We start from the raw sequence: 14472 nt of genomic DNA, 5'->3' as shown, positions 1-14472 counted from the left end.
TTCTTTCGAAGGTAGGACCTCCTGAGAGATTAACCGCGTTTTGCCCGCAGATTGTAAGAGTTCGTCTAGTTCTCTTCTAACTCATTTTTCCCCAGCTTGGGTATTTTTATGTCCTCCACTCCATTCTCTGCCGAATGACTGCGTGCTGGGGTTTATAGAGCGTCTAGATTATCCAGACCAGAATGCGGAATGATACAGATCTGGGCCCGAACCTTTGTTTTCTTGGGAGTTGAGGGAGAATCAGAGGAACCCCTAGGAGGCCCATTAGGAAGCCCTTACCGATTGTTCTGCTGGGAGAAGGCTAGCTGGAGAACGTGTTGAGAACGTCTCTCCGTCGTCCCGGAGGGCTCACGGGCTTGCACTGCGGGACAGGTGGAACCAGCTCCCTGCCTGCGAGGGGTAGGTTTAAACCAATCGTCTCATCACTGCCCATCCTGGCAGGAATTCCCCTCCCCCAGAAGAAGCATCTACCTGTCCCTTTTAGACTTTAAAGCAGATTCAAACTGTATGGAAGAGAGTTTTTAGGATGTTAGCGGAACATTTATGAATAAACAATGTCAGTCACAATGACATTAATAAGTTTGAAGTGCTGCTTATCGTTCTGAGCATCCTGTTGTAATTGATATGGTTGGTTTATGAACTCTGAGACCAAAGTAGGTAGTGTGTATGTATGCGCTGCTGATTTCATACAGGAAACGAAAAAGCACCCTTTATACATTGCTTTATCATAAAACGTGAAAATTACAAGGTGCTGTACAATTGTAAATAAATTTTTCTTTTGTTATAACTAAGCGAGTCCTGTAGTATTAAGTTCTTGGTAAGCCTTTTAGAAATAATTCTTTTACTTAATTGCCAAGTGTCCTTGAATGAATATCTTGGAATGTGATATACTGTAATTAACTTGTATCAACATTTTGTTTTTGGATTATCCACTCGTTACACTGGTGTTCCTGTGGGATTCTTAATCAGATAAATGTGGGGAAAGCACATCTAATTTTCCTAATTGGACATAGGCGTTAAAAAACAAATCAGATGTGCTGTTTTTCATACTCTTCATGCTAACTTTGTACTCATGCTAATACACATACTTGATCTGGAATTTTAATGCAGTTTAAATTTTTTTGTAAAATAGGCAGCTTTTGAGAAAAGTTAAAAATTATGCTTCTGAATTATATTTGAATGGCACGGGCCACAACAAAAACCAGATAATTTAATTCCTCCTTCTATTTGCTTTTAAAATATTTCCCCCTCTAATAAAGTTCCTGATTCGAATATACTTCCTTCTTGAGTGAAATTTGTTTGACTAGAATTAAGAAAAATTTTTCAGTTAAGTTTGTGTGTGTTTAAAATATTATGCTTTAAAGAAAACTTTTAGGATTTGAAAGCAATAGTTTTCAATCATTATTTTACATATACAAAAAAATCAAAGTGAAGATTTTTTTTTTTTTTAATCTGGGACCAAGGGTCTAGTTGAGATTTAAGGCTAAACGCCTACATCTCTTGTGGCTTGTAGCAGGACTAGTTTGATGTTCATTGATACCAGCAATTTGAAAGAAAAAAAAAAATGTTTAGTGATAGTTCTAAATTATGATACAGATATACATAATAAAGGATTTTACACTCTGATCATAGTAAATTACAGCTCAGTTCTTTCCAGAATTTATTTTGGTTAACTCAGAAAGATGTATAACTGTTTTAAGGAGCAAGAAAAATCACATGGATACCTTAAAGAGAAATTGTTCCAGTGTATGTCTAGTGTAGTATATGTATAACCAGGAAATTGTTCAGGTCTTTAGAAGAATCACTGGAAGAAATAATGTAACATAGAACATCATTAGAAAAGCCTCTGCTTATAGTTTAATATACAGTTTACAAAACTTGAGACTATTATTTACTTTGAAATAAGTTACTATGTAACTTAGGCTACATAAAATAAGAACAGACTGGAAAATGCAAGATTTACTTCTGGATTTTTCACCTTTAAATGTTATTTGTTTCATCTTTTTGTTAGGAAGGAAGAGAGTCTTGACCCAACTATCCTTTAAAAAAAAAATCAGGCTCAAGTTATTCTTGAAGAGAACCAAGTTTAGAGTATTTCTAGACTTTTTGGTATGAGAAGAATTTATAAGTTTTTCTTTAAACATTAGTAAAAAGTCACATGTAACAGTTTATGGTTACAAACCTTGAGACTATTGTTTGAAACATTTTTTTGTTTTGGTTAGTAAGGGAATATTGTTAAAAAGTTCTTTGTCAGTAAGAGGTTCAGACAAACATGATTCTTAGACCAGTGTTATGTCTGAAAACTTGTACCCAACAATACTACTCTTCAACTTTGCAGACATTCATTTAGTTTTTTGAACCATTCCAATAAAAGAATGCTCCTTTTTGGAGATGTTTTTGAAAGATACTTAGGAATTGAAAGTGAAGTGGCTGACAGAGACATCAGAGTTTCAGTTTTGCCTTAGGGTTTCAGATGAGTAGGTGACTATATGTCCTAATGTATGGCATGAAATCTTTCACAAATGCAGTAGGTAAATAGTAGATACAGTAGTGTTTGTCAGTTTCTGATGGATTTTTTCACATTTGGTTGGTAATTAGATGATTGTATTAGCATTTTTTTGGAGACCTTCTGAAGATTAAAGATATATCAGTATGATCACAGCAGTTTAGAAGTTTGAAGTTTTAGTTATATAGTCTAATTTCCTTTTTTACAAATGAGAAAACCAAAGCCTTTAGAAGTTAATTGTCATGCCCACAGTCTCACAGCAAAGACAAGCCTTAAATTCAGATCTAGTACTGAGTTACTACATTTCTAACGTCTTTTCCATGCTAATACCATGGGAGGAAAAACAGAAAAGGCCTTCAGTTTTGACAATCTTACTGTATAAGTTTTTTCCATGCAAAAAAAAAAAAAAAATAGATCTACGCTAAAGAGTATGGAAAAGGGAAAATAGTCACATTTGAGGGACATTTTTAACAAGTAGTCATGCAGGCTTATGCGTTCTACCACATGTAGCTGCTCTCTTTATCTGGTTTCTCTTCATCTTCCCTGTCATTACTTTTGGCCATCTTCTGATTTGCACTGTAGCTGATTGGTCTTAGTCTTTATTCACTGTTGTCCCAGATCAAAGTTGCTGCCTGTGTTATTTTCCTTAAAAAATAAAGTCAATCATGTCATATCTCTTACCGGAAAAACTGTACATTCTCTTTGGCTCATATAATCACATTTGACCTTAATTCATTAGTTTGGCATGTAAAAGTATTTGCATTCAGATCCTAAAGTCATTCTTACACCTGCCACCAACTCCCTTTTTTCCAGTGTGTTCAAGCCATATGCTTCATAGCATTGACCTACTCATTTTTTAGGACTTGCCAAGTCCTTTTTCATGTCTCATTGTCTTTTTTGGACACTCAAATAAGGATGGTGTTGCGCTGCCATTCCATTCTTTTTCTACCTCTCACCGCTATAGACCTGGCAAGTTCCTGCTTATACTTCAATATCCCATTCAAATAGCTTTGCTTCACCAAGTATACTCATTAGCTGTGCTTCTGCCCCTCTTTGTTCTTATGTGTGTAATATCACTATAAATGATATTAATCTCCTCCTTAAACTATTAGCTATGAATGTGTGATCATGATTCTATTTCCTGTGCCTTGTACATGCTTGGGCATATAATGCACACTCAGAATTTTTATATCATTAAAAAAATGCCCTAAATTGGTAAATGTGCTTCACTTATGTTTTTAGTAATTGTTATTGAAAGCCTGAAATATAGTGATGTTGCGTAAGGTAAGTGGTTAAATGTAAATATTTCTATAGCACTAACTAGGTCTAGTGTAATTTTTTCTAAGGAATATGGTGCTTTTCAAGGCAGTTGAAACATTTTTTCTAATAGATTGGTAAAGAATATAGGAGAATTTTTGACCTATTAAGCATTTTTTGGTCTTTCAGGCCAGCATTCAAACATTGAAGGACTTTTTGGTATCATGGATATATGTTAAAGAATTAAGTCTCTTTAGCACTTAGCAAATCAAGTAGACATTGTTTAATTGGTTCTTGATTTATGTAGTGCAAGCCTTCAAAACTTTGTTTTTGAGGCCCAAAAGAAATAAACATTCTTTTCAATGAATTCGAGCAGTGGTCGACAAACTTTTTCTGTAAAGAGAGAGAGACTACGTATTTTAGGCTTTTTGGGCCATACTGCTTAGGTTGCAGTTACTTGAATCTGCTGTTGCAGGGCCAGAGTATCCAGAGATAATATGTAAACAAATGCATTAGAGTGGCTGGGTTTGTAAATAGAACTTTATTTATAAGAACAGGTGGTGGGCTATAGTTTGACAACCTTTAGATTAGAGCAGTGATGTCCAGTAGAACCTTCTGCAATAATGAAAACACATCTGTCCAGTATGTAGCTTCAAACCCCATGTGTCTCAAGAAACATTGGTGTGCCTGAGAAACTGGCTAGTGCCATGACATAGGACTGCACAGGTTTAGAGTTTTTGGAATGAGTGCCTTAGCAAAACAATTCTCAGGTCCATGAAGTGGCATTTTAATAAAAAATGCGTAAATGATGGTGTGGACAAATGAAATAGGAAAGATGCTCATGTCTTTTCTTTCAAGTTATAGGTGAAATTTTGAGGCTGAAATAATTTGATAAAGTGAACCAATATTGGAACTGAAAAACTCAAGTTGTGAATGGAAGCAAGGATATTTGATTACGTTTTCAAAAAAGTATTTTGTAAAAAAAGAAAAGGAATGTGTGTTTATTAAATAACAAGTGTATGTACATAAAAAGATATATGATGTAATGTCAGCCTTCCCTTTGCTACCTTTTTCCCTTTCTAGAAGCACCTATTCTTGGTTCTTTTTTACAGAGATTTTCTTGGGGGTTGTGTTTAATGATAAATGGTAGTATACTTTCTTCTCTGTATTTTTTTACCTTAAATATATCTTGAAGATTATTACATATTTTATGTACTGAGATCCCTAGTTGCTCTTAATTGTTTCATTGTATTCCAAATTTATTTATCCCCCTTGATTGATATTTAGGCCATCTCCAGTCTTTTGTTAGTATCAACACTGCAGTGAATATCCTAGTAGGTACAGTATAACTGTAAATTAAACTCCTAGAAGCTGCTCATCCTTGGGAGTAATGGCTTGAAATGATTTGTTAATATGATGCTGTATGAAATATAAATTTCTAAAGACTGGAGAGGGATCTGAGAATAAGGAGAAATGTTACAACTTGAAAAAATAATTATTAATACATAAGCATGAGCTATAATCATTAGTTTGCTATAGAAAATGCAAATTTTCTGATTTAGCAGCATGAGAAGGGCACGTCTTGGAGTTTTATGTAGGAAAAGAGGACTTACGGGAAGGTTTTTGATGAATTAAGAATTTTTTCTGTTTTTGAAGTGGATATGCTGGATTAAAAAATTAATATGTTTAATTGTGTTTTAGTTTTGCAGAATGCTCCAGTAGTGCAGTGAAGGTTAAGTATCAATGTAGAAGACTTAGGCAGTCCATTAGAATTTGAAATTTTCTTGGTGGTTAAACAATTAGAGTCAGAATATTTGGCTAAGGTATTTTTAAAGACCAGCTTGTTCCTATCTTGTCATGTTGTGACTGTGTAATGTTAGTGCTGCTTTTGGATTCCAAAACAAAGGAACAAGACACTTGTTTTTCAGAAAGCATTTAAATATTTTGAAGAGCTAGCATGATTATGTCTTTAAAAACAGGTAGTTTTTTTCGGTCTGGAACCAAAAAGAGGTAGCTGACAAAGCTATTTAAAGATTTTCGACCATTTATAAATAGCTATAGTCCAACAGTTCCTGTAATAGCTGTTTTGAGCATGCATTGTGCAGGATAAAAGAGGGTCTCAAGAGAGATGACAGGATGTAATTCAGGATACAAGTGTGCAGCAGTAGTTTTCATTGGGGGTTTGAGTTCTTATCCAGAAGTAAGTGATGGACCGAAGAGAAATAAAAACCTGTGAAGTCCTCAGATAATTGCTGTTGTTTTAAAATGTCTTTAATTTCTAATATATGAAGTCTTTCTAAAGGAAAAACACACTTTCTTTATCGAGGCTTTAAACCTGTTGTGTACTTTCTGTTTAAACATATTATTTCAGTCAGACTTTGTGGTTGATGATCTCAGTTACCAAGCTGAATATGATTAAGAGATGGATTTAATTACCAAGTAGGCCAGCTACCCTTGTTTTGTCTGTCACCATAGACCAAAACCCTGTCATGGCAAACTGTTCAGCAGACATTTGTAGATATTTACCTTTGGACAGAAAGGTAAGTCCATGGCTGCTGGAAAAATGAGGCAAACTGTTGGTTTTATAGGGTAGGTTAATTGCCTCGTTCTGTCATTTTCGTTATGATTGTTGAATAAACTCACTGGTAACACTACTAAGGAATTTGAAGCACAAAGTATGTTACTTTTTATAAAAGTTACTTTTCCTCTTTCCAATTTGCAATGTAATTATTGTAGTTTCATTTTAAGAGTGACTTAAACACTGAATCCTATTGTTTTGGATTTAGGTGCAATTTAAAAAATAATGACTTTTCTTCTGAAAAGTTATGCAGAGTGGGGCAAAAATAGGGTTACAGTTATTAGTACATTAAACCCAGTTTATTCTTGTATTGTTTATTCATTATTGTATTATTTTCCATATCAACAACTGTAAATCTCCCTATGCCCCACCTTGAATGTAATGTGAGCTTGTGTAACTTAGAAAACTAGAGTTCTATTAACTAATTTCACAGCAGTTTTTAAATTTTTATAGTATATTTGTATCAAAGTAGAAATATTTTTATGCTATTAAAGTTTGTCAGATAATAGTTGTACATGATTTAAAAGAACTCCAACAGTACAATTGTACATAAAAGGAAAAGTGAAAAGCCTTCTTACTGTCCACTCCCAAGCCCCCTTCCCCTCTTAGAGGGAAACTAGTGTTAACTGTTTCTGTGTTAAGTTTTGCTGATATTTAGCATTATAACTTTAAGTGACATATATAATTCTGTTTCTTGATTTATTAATTTTAGGCAGTTTCTGTTGACTTTCCATTGGAAAAGCTGAGCAGTTTTGTGAAATCTATTTTTTCTTTTCCCATCTCATCCTTGATATTTAGTACCTTTGTTATTTTTAACTTGTTGCAGTGAATACTTTTATGATTTTAAATTATAAACTTAAATTTCTTTTTCTTGATTTATCAAGATATTATATGCGGTTTTCCTGATATGAATATTAAGGATATTAAGGAAAGTTAACACATTTCTTTTGCTCTTTTTTCCTCTTTTATCTCCTGATTTTTAAAGTATAATTCTTATATCATCCTAGTTTTATTCATTGCTTTTTGTCTATGGATTGATTCTAAAAAGTGAACATGGGTAACATTCAAAAACCTTAAAATATTATGATTATTAAATTTATTTATTGCTGAATGAATTAGTGTATTGAAACCCATAGAGAAGGAAGTGTAATCTTGCATATTAAATAAACACTTCTTGAAATAATCTAGGTATTAAGGCCTAATGGATCTTCTTAATTTATTTTTCTGTTTCTTCAAGTCTTCTGGGTCATACTCAGCTAATAGTATTTCTTAATATCCCATGTGTGATTTTTTGTTGGATTCCTTTTTTGTTTTTTTGTTTAGTTGAGGACATCTTTCTGAGTAGCTTTTTCATATACGATGTGTCGATTTTCTGAGTTCTTGCATGTCTGATAATATAGTTTGTCCTCATACTTGATTGATGGTTTGGCTGAATATAGAATTCTATATTAAGGATTTTTTTTTCTTCTCAGAACCCAATGCTATTTTCATATCTTCTGGTGTTTTTTTGTTGTTTATGGGAAATTCTGGGGGGTAGTGGGGGAAGCTCGTTTTCTTCTTTGCAATCTCAGGATTTTTCATTATGTACATGCATTCTAAAATTTTATCAGTCTGTGTAGCAAATACACATTTTTTAAAAGAAATTATCTGATTTTGTTTCCTGTCTTTTACAGATTATTTATTTTTCTGCATAGGTAATCTATACACACAACTTGAACTTTAAAAGTTAAAAAGTGGTATTTAGTAACTGTAGTTGCATCTCCTGTTTCATCCTCCACTGCTTCATGCCTCTTTTCCAATACTACCAGTATCTTATGGATCCTTTAATAGGCCCTTTCTTTTGTCTTTGGTTTAGGTCAATTTTTATTTCCTGTTATTTGTTTGGTTATTTCCCCTTCTCTTTTGTTCTCCTCTTCTTATGCTTAAGAAATTTTGATCTTTTAGGTTCCATCTTCCATGTCTCAAATTCATTTTCAAAATTTTCACCTTTTCCCCCCACTTTACATTCTGGAAGATTTCCTGTATTTAATTTTCTAGATTACCAATTTGGTCTTTGGTAGGAGTCACTATTCTTTATTTAAGCATGACTGGAAGTCAGGAATCTGACTACTTGAGTTGAACAGGGCATTGGTTTAATAAAATAAATTCCCTATGAATATTTAGGTGATGTCTAGTGTTTCACCATTATAAACAATTATTCAGTAATTTTTTATGTACCATGTGTTTTTTTCCTTAATATTTTTCCTAAAATCTGATACTAGACCAAGATAATGGAAACATTTTTTTGTTTTCACTTACAGAGAAATTATATTTGTTTTATATCTGTGTAGGGAATTTAAGTCAATATAATAACTTACTGACTTTTACTTTGTGCCTGGCTCTGTGCTAGCTGCAAATTTGGGACCCATGTTTATAATATACGGTTGACCCTTAAACAACAAGACTTTGAACTGCACGGGTCCACTTACATGTGGATTTTTTCTTTTTTCTTTTAAAGAATGATTTCTTTTTAAAAAGGTTTTATTTTTCAATTATAGTTTACACTTAATATTATTTTATATTAGTTTCAGGTACAGAATAGTCATTAGACAATTATATAAATTACAAAGAGATTCCCTGATAATTCAAGTACCCATCGGACACCATACATAGTTATTACAATATTGACTATATTCCTTGTGCTGAACTTTACATCCTTGTGACTATTTTGTAACTACCAATTTGTACTTCATAATCGCTTCACCTTTTTCACCCAGCCCTTTGATCTTCCTTCCCTCTGGCAACCATCAGTTTGTTCCATGTGGCTATGAGTCTTTTTCGTTTTGTTTATTTTGTTCTTTAGATTCCACATAGAAGCGAAATAATACGCTATTTGTCTCTCTGCCTGACTTATTTCACTTAGTACAATACCCTCTAGGTCCATTCATGTCGTCACAAATGGTAAGATTTCATTCTTTTTATGGCCGAGGGATTTTTTTTCAGTAAATACTGTAAACGTATTTTCTCTTCATTATTATTTCGTTAATAACATTTTCTTTTCTCTAAATTTATTGTAAGAATATAAAATACATACACAAAATACGTTTTTTGGTTCAGCAGAAGTACTGCCTGTTTGAGTGTGGTTGGTAGGGTGTAATAATTTATAGTTTTAATTTGAACATTTCACCTAAAATGTTATATGGTGTGCCTGAGTGTGACATTATGTTACAGAATTACATGCTTAAGATTTTGTAATAAAAAGGGCATTTCTGTTGGATCCTGTGTGTTTTAATCGACTGTTTACGTTTTGGGGATTCAAAAATTATATGTGCGTTTATGGCTGTGTGGTGAGGGATGCCCCATACCTCGTCTTGTTTAAGGGTCAACTGTAGTTGAAAGGATTGAAACAAAATCTCTGGTTCACATTTCCTTTAAGTATGTAAAAACTGGTTCATTTATATCTACTTACAACTTTTTTCCAAGAAGATGTGCTTTCCTTCTCTGGGGCACACCTACGCCCTTCTTCCCTTTCAGGCGCGCATCTCCTAGACCCTAAGGGTCTCCACACACTTGCAGCCAGGGGAGCAATGGCCAGTGGCAGCTGGTCCCGGATTAACCTCCTGAACCTGGCTGCAAGGCCCCCCTTTCTTTGACTTCCCAGTGAGTTAATAGCAGCTCTACCTTAGCTCACTTCTGTCACTGTGACTTTCTCAGTGAGTCAAAGCAGCCCTGCCGAGGCTCATTTCTTTATTATTAACATTTGAGAGCTGAGGCAATCCCAGCTAGGCTCTTTCCTGTTGCTACTTCTTTCCTGAGCCCTTCCTTGTTTCACTGTCCCCAGCTTTAATAAATGTACTCTGAAAAAAAACAAACAAAAAGGAAGGGTACAACAGAGATCAGTCATGCTAGGCAGATGTAATGGTGGCAAGGATCAGGGTATGATAGCTGAAAGAGACTACTAGAAAAGTCAGTTAGCAAAGACTATCATTTTAAGTCATGTAATAGTAATTTCTCAATAATATTCATCTAGTCACATATTCATCCAACAATCTATTCTCCAAATTTCTATCCATCCATCTGCCTTCCATCTGCCAATCTTCTTCCTATTTGTGCATTATCTATCCTCTATTTTTCTGTCTATCATTCATTTATCCATCCTTTACTATTTATCATTTGATTCCTTTTTATGAACCAAGTGGTGTGCTTAGGCGTTGAGGTTACAGGATGAATGAGATTTAAGATCTGACTGCAAAAACTGAGACTGGAAGTATTCACAACAAATTGCTAATAGTGATTGTCTACAGGAAGGAAATTTGGGCGGGAAGGGAAAAAACCTATATTCATGTATTATTTGAAAAAATATATATTTTATTACCTGTATATAGGTATACCTAGAAGTAGGATTGAAGGATCATGTAGTAATTCTACTTTTAACTTTTTGATATTTTAATTTCATATTGGAATTATTAGGTATCTCTTTTGATTTACAGATGCTATGAACAAATTACAAAGATACTAAGAGCACTGTGGATGAGTTTGGGATCCCCTGACTTAAGGATATGATGAATATTTACCCATATTAAAATTCCGTAAAAAACTTGATTTTTTAATGGATGTGTGTATTCTTCTCTCATATGAATATATAATGCTTTCTAATTATTGAACATTTATATTTTCTGGTATTTTAATAATATAAAAAACACTAATAGGTCTTCTTGTATGTAAATCTTGATCTATATCTGCTTTTTTCCCCTTAAAACTGAGCCTTATATGTAAATTTACTGTGTCAAAGGGTATTAGTTGTTTTAAGGCTCTTAATACATATTTTCTAATTGCCTTTCATATATAGTTTCATTCACCACCACTAACAATGCCTATGTGCCCCTCTTAACCTCAGTAGCTTTGAATATTCCTTATCACAATTTGATAGGTGAAATGGTTTCTCTCTTAGCCAGATAGGACTTAGAGCTGTTTTTTCTATACTTTTGCAGAAGCTTAAATAGAGGTCTGGCCAGCTTTACAATTTATATCTCTCTTTAGCTTTTTTAGGGATCGTAGTTCATGTCTGAGATAACCGCTCCTTCTAACTCTCTCAGGCGTGTTCACCCAATTTATAGATGATAAATATTTTTGGCTTATTAAAAAGCACTCTTTTTTTGAAAAGTACATTTACGTAATGTTGGCGTCCACATTTTTCCTACTTTTGTGTTGAATATAGGTTCAGAAATATAGTTTGGTAGTATATAATTTGCCAGGAAGTTACCTAGTCATCTTAATTCCATACTCTAATTTCTATTACAATAAAGTGTGATTTTTTTCAAAGATATATATTTTGTCATTCTAATGAATGGTAAAAAGAAAGTTTCATATTGTATTTTAGATGAAGAAATTATTGAAAGCATTTAAATTCAAACTGCTGGAGAGGGAGAAAGCAGACCTAGCTACCTTTAAATCCTGGAAAATACACATCCTAAGGTGTTTCTGTGTCATTTTGTCTTTATGAAACAGAACGAATCAAAAACGGCTTAACCTAATAAGGGGTTTATTTTCCTCTTATATCCAGAGTCCAGAGATGGGGTGCACTGGGCTGGTGCAACTGCTTAAGGATGTTACCAAAGATGCATCTCCTTCCCTCTGTCGCATGGTTTTTGTACATATGTTCCCAGATGATTGTTGTTGCACCTGCAGGCATTTGCTTCCACATTCTAGACAGAAAGCAGGGGAAGAGGCATAGGCTGGAAGGCAGACAGGGTTGTTCCAACCAAAAGGTGAGTAACAAGTGACTTGGTAGAGGAAAGAAAGGAAAGCAAATTGCAAATGGCTTTTGTGTGTGCCACGTTGTGGAACAGAGTTCAGTTTGAGGTGGTTAAGGAGAAAGAATCCTTTGTGTTAATTTTAAGCTGTTAGAAAACAATTCAACTGAGTAAAATTCAAAGATCTTAATGGCTTTCATCAAGGGTTCATGAGCAGTCAGCATCCAATCTAGAAGATAGGGCTCTCAGGTGCTGTATAAAATGAAAGACTTTTATAGGCAGAAGGGAGCAGAAACACGGAAACTATAGTGGACAAAAAAGTGGATTGGTTAAGGCAAGGTCATGTTCCTTTAGGGAGTTGCAGGGTTCTATCAGGCGGATTACCCAAATAGTGCTGGTAAGGTGATTCCTGAATCACTGGTTTAAGAATCCATTTCTGGGAGAGCTGAAACTGTAATTAAGTCTCAGTTTGGTGACATGGGGCTTAGCATAAGTGACTCTGTTTTGGGCCTGTTGTCTTATTTTTAACAAAGCTTAGCCATTATCCAAGTGCTTAATGTACAATTTATGAACTGTCACTGTCTTCTACACTGTGTAAAGACTTTCCATAACTAACCAAAACAAATTTTGTAATCTTTCAAGTTTTTTTAATATAAAGGTTTAAACTTTAGATGAAGATGGGCTTTTAAGTAAATCTACTGACATTATAGGAGTCTATCTTTATACAAATGATAGGAAAACAGCAGTAATTCGATACTTGAACAGAACTTGGTCATATTAAATTTTACATGTAATTTTACTGTAGGCCAGCTAACTAAGCTTTTTTGTTTAGTTTATTGAGGTTGTAAATTCAGTACTTTTATCTGAAAGACATTTTTCATCACAAAGGCATTTGAATAAACAAAGTACTTATTTATTCTTCCTCATTCTTAAAGAAATGAGTTTTCCTTTGTCAGAGAGGAGTTTTTACTTTTGATTTGGTTCAAGGAAATCTTGGAATTGGAAACCCTTGTTTCATATCTGGGCTAATAACTCTCTTGCTGTGGGATTTTTGGTAAAGTAATATCTCTGAACCTCAGTTTCTCTACCTGTAAAATTTGTATGATGATAAATTACTATGTCATACGGTTGCTCTGAGGAGTAATCAAATCATAATATATGAAAGTCCCCAGCAAAGTATTGGTTCATTTATTCTCCAAACAAAAGGGGGTTTCCATAATAAATTTCCCTGAAAATTAGTTAAGTAAAAAAGGTAGATATTAAGAAAAAATTAGAGCACCTTGGTTTTGAGAATGAGGATTAACATTTTTAGATTCAGTAGGAAGATAAAATTTCCCCCTGTTTATGATTGTAAAAAATTTTATTGTATTAGATAGGAAAAATGGGTTCCATGATGGGCTACTTTACCTTATACCTTCAAAATAAAACAGGTGAAAGAGTAGACCTTATTTTTTAATTAAATTCTTTTTTTATTATAAATAGAACATATTTAAGAAAATTAGAAAATAAAGATAAGCACACATAAAAGATTGAGAGATGATGGATGTATTAACAGACCTTATTGCAGTGATGATTTTACTACATATATGTAAATCATAACATGTACACCTTCAACTTATACAGTGTTGTATGTCAATTATATATCAAAGCTGGAAAAGATAAAGATAAGCAAAAAGAAGGAAAATAATTTATCAATGAACACTATGAATGGTGTGGTATATATTTTTTACATGTTTTTCTGGGAAAGTTATGCTTTTATAATTTTTTTAATAAACATTGACTTTACTTTTTTATAAAGATTTTATTTTCAGAGAGAGGACTAGAGGGAGAGGAACATCTGTGTGTGGGAGAAACATCAGTTGGTTGCCTCTTGCATGCCCTGAACTAGGGACCTGACCCTCAACCCACGCATGTGCCCTGACCAGGAATTAAACCAGCGACTTTTTGGTTTGCAGGCTGGTGCCCAGTCCACTGAGCCACATCAGCCAAGGCTATGCTATTATCTTCTCAAGAATGTGGTCATATTCTACATGATTTTTGGTAACATGAATTTTCCATTTAGTAACATACAGTGGATATTTTTCCACTTCATAAGTGTTTTTATCCAGCAGCAGTTTTCTTTTAAAGAAAATCTATACCATTCACATATAAAGCCCTTCCATCAATAATACATTAATTATAATTATATCATTAAGAATAATACAGTTATTCTTTAGACTATGGGTAAAGTCTACTTTCTGACCTTCATTTCATAGAATATTCTATGTTTTTAATGACTGTATTCCACTGTATAGATGTATCATTATTTGTTTAACCAGGTACTTTGTTAATTGATGCTTAAGTTTCTTGTGACTTTTTATTATTACAAACAGCAATGTCATCAATAGATACTTAGTTAA

The 14472-nt window shown here is 33.6% G+C and overlaps 1 protein-coding gene across 2 annotated transcripts in view; it reads left to right on the top strand.

Moving 5' to 3' along the window:
- CDK19 (cyclin dependent kinase 19) overlaps positions 1 to 14472 on the top strand; it is a 136393-nt gene that overhangs the window by 918 nt on the left and 121003 nt on the right. The gene's annotated exons all lie outside the window — the stretch shown is intronic.

The sequence above is a fragment of the Pteronotus mesoamericanus genome, unplaced genomic scaffold (genome assembly GCF_021234165.1).
Source record: "Pteronotus mesoamericanus isolate MK-2021 breed Mesoamerican mustached bat unplaced genomic scaffold, CSHL_Meso_final contig_20, whole genome shotgun sequence".
Lineage (NCBI taxonomy): Eukaryota > Metazoa > Chordata > Mammalia > Chiroptera > Mormoopidae > Pteronotus > Pteronotus mesoamericanus.
The sequence above is the reverse complement of the archived record's forward strand: the minus strand, read 5'-3'. Positions and strand labels throughout refer to the sequence as shown.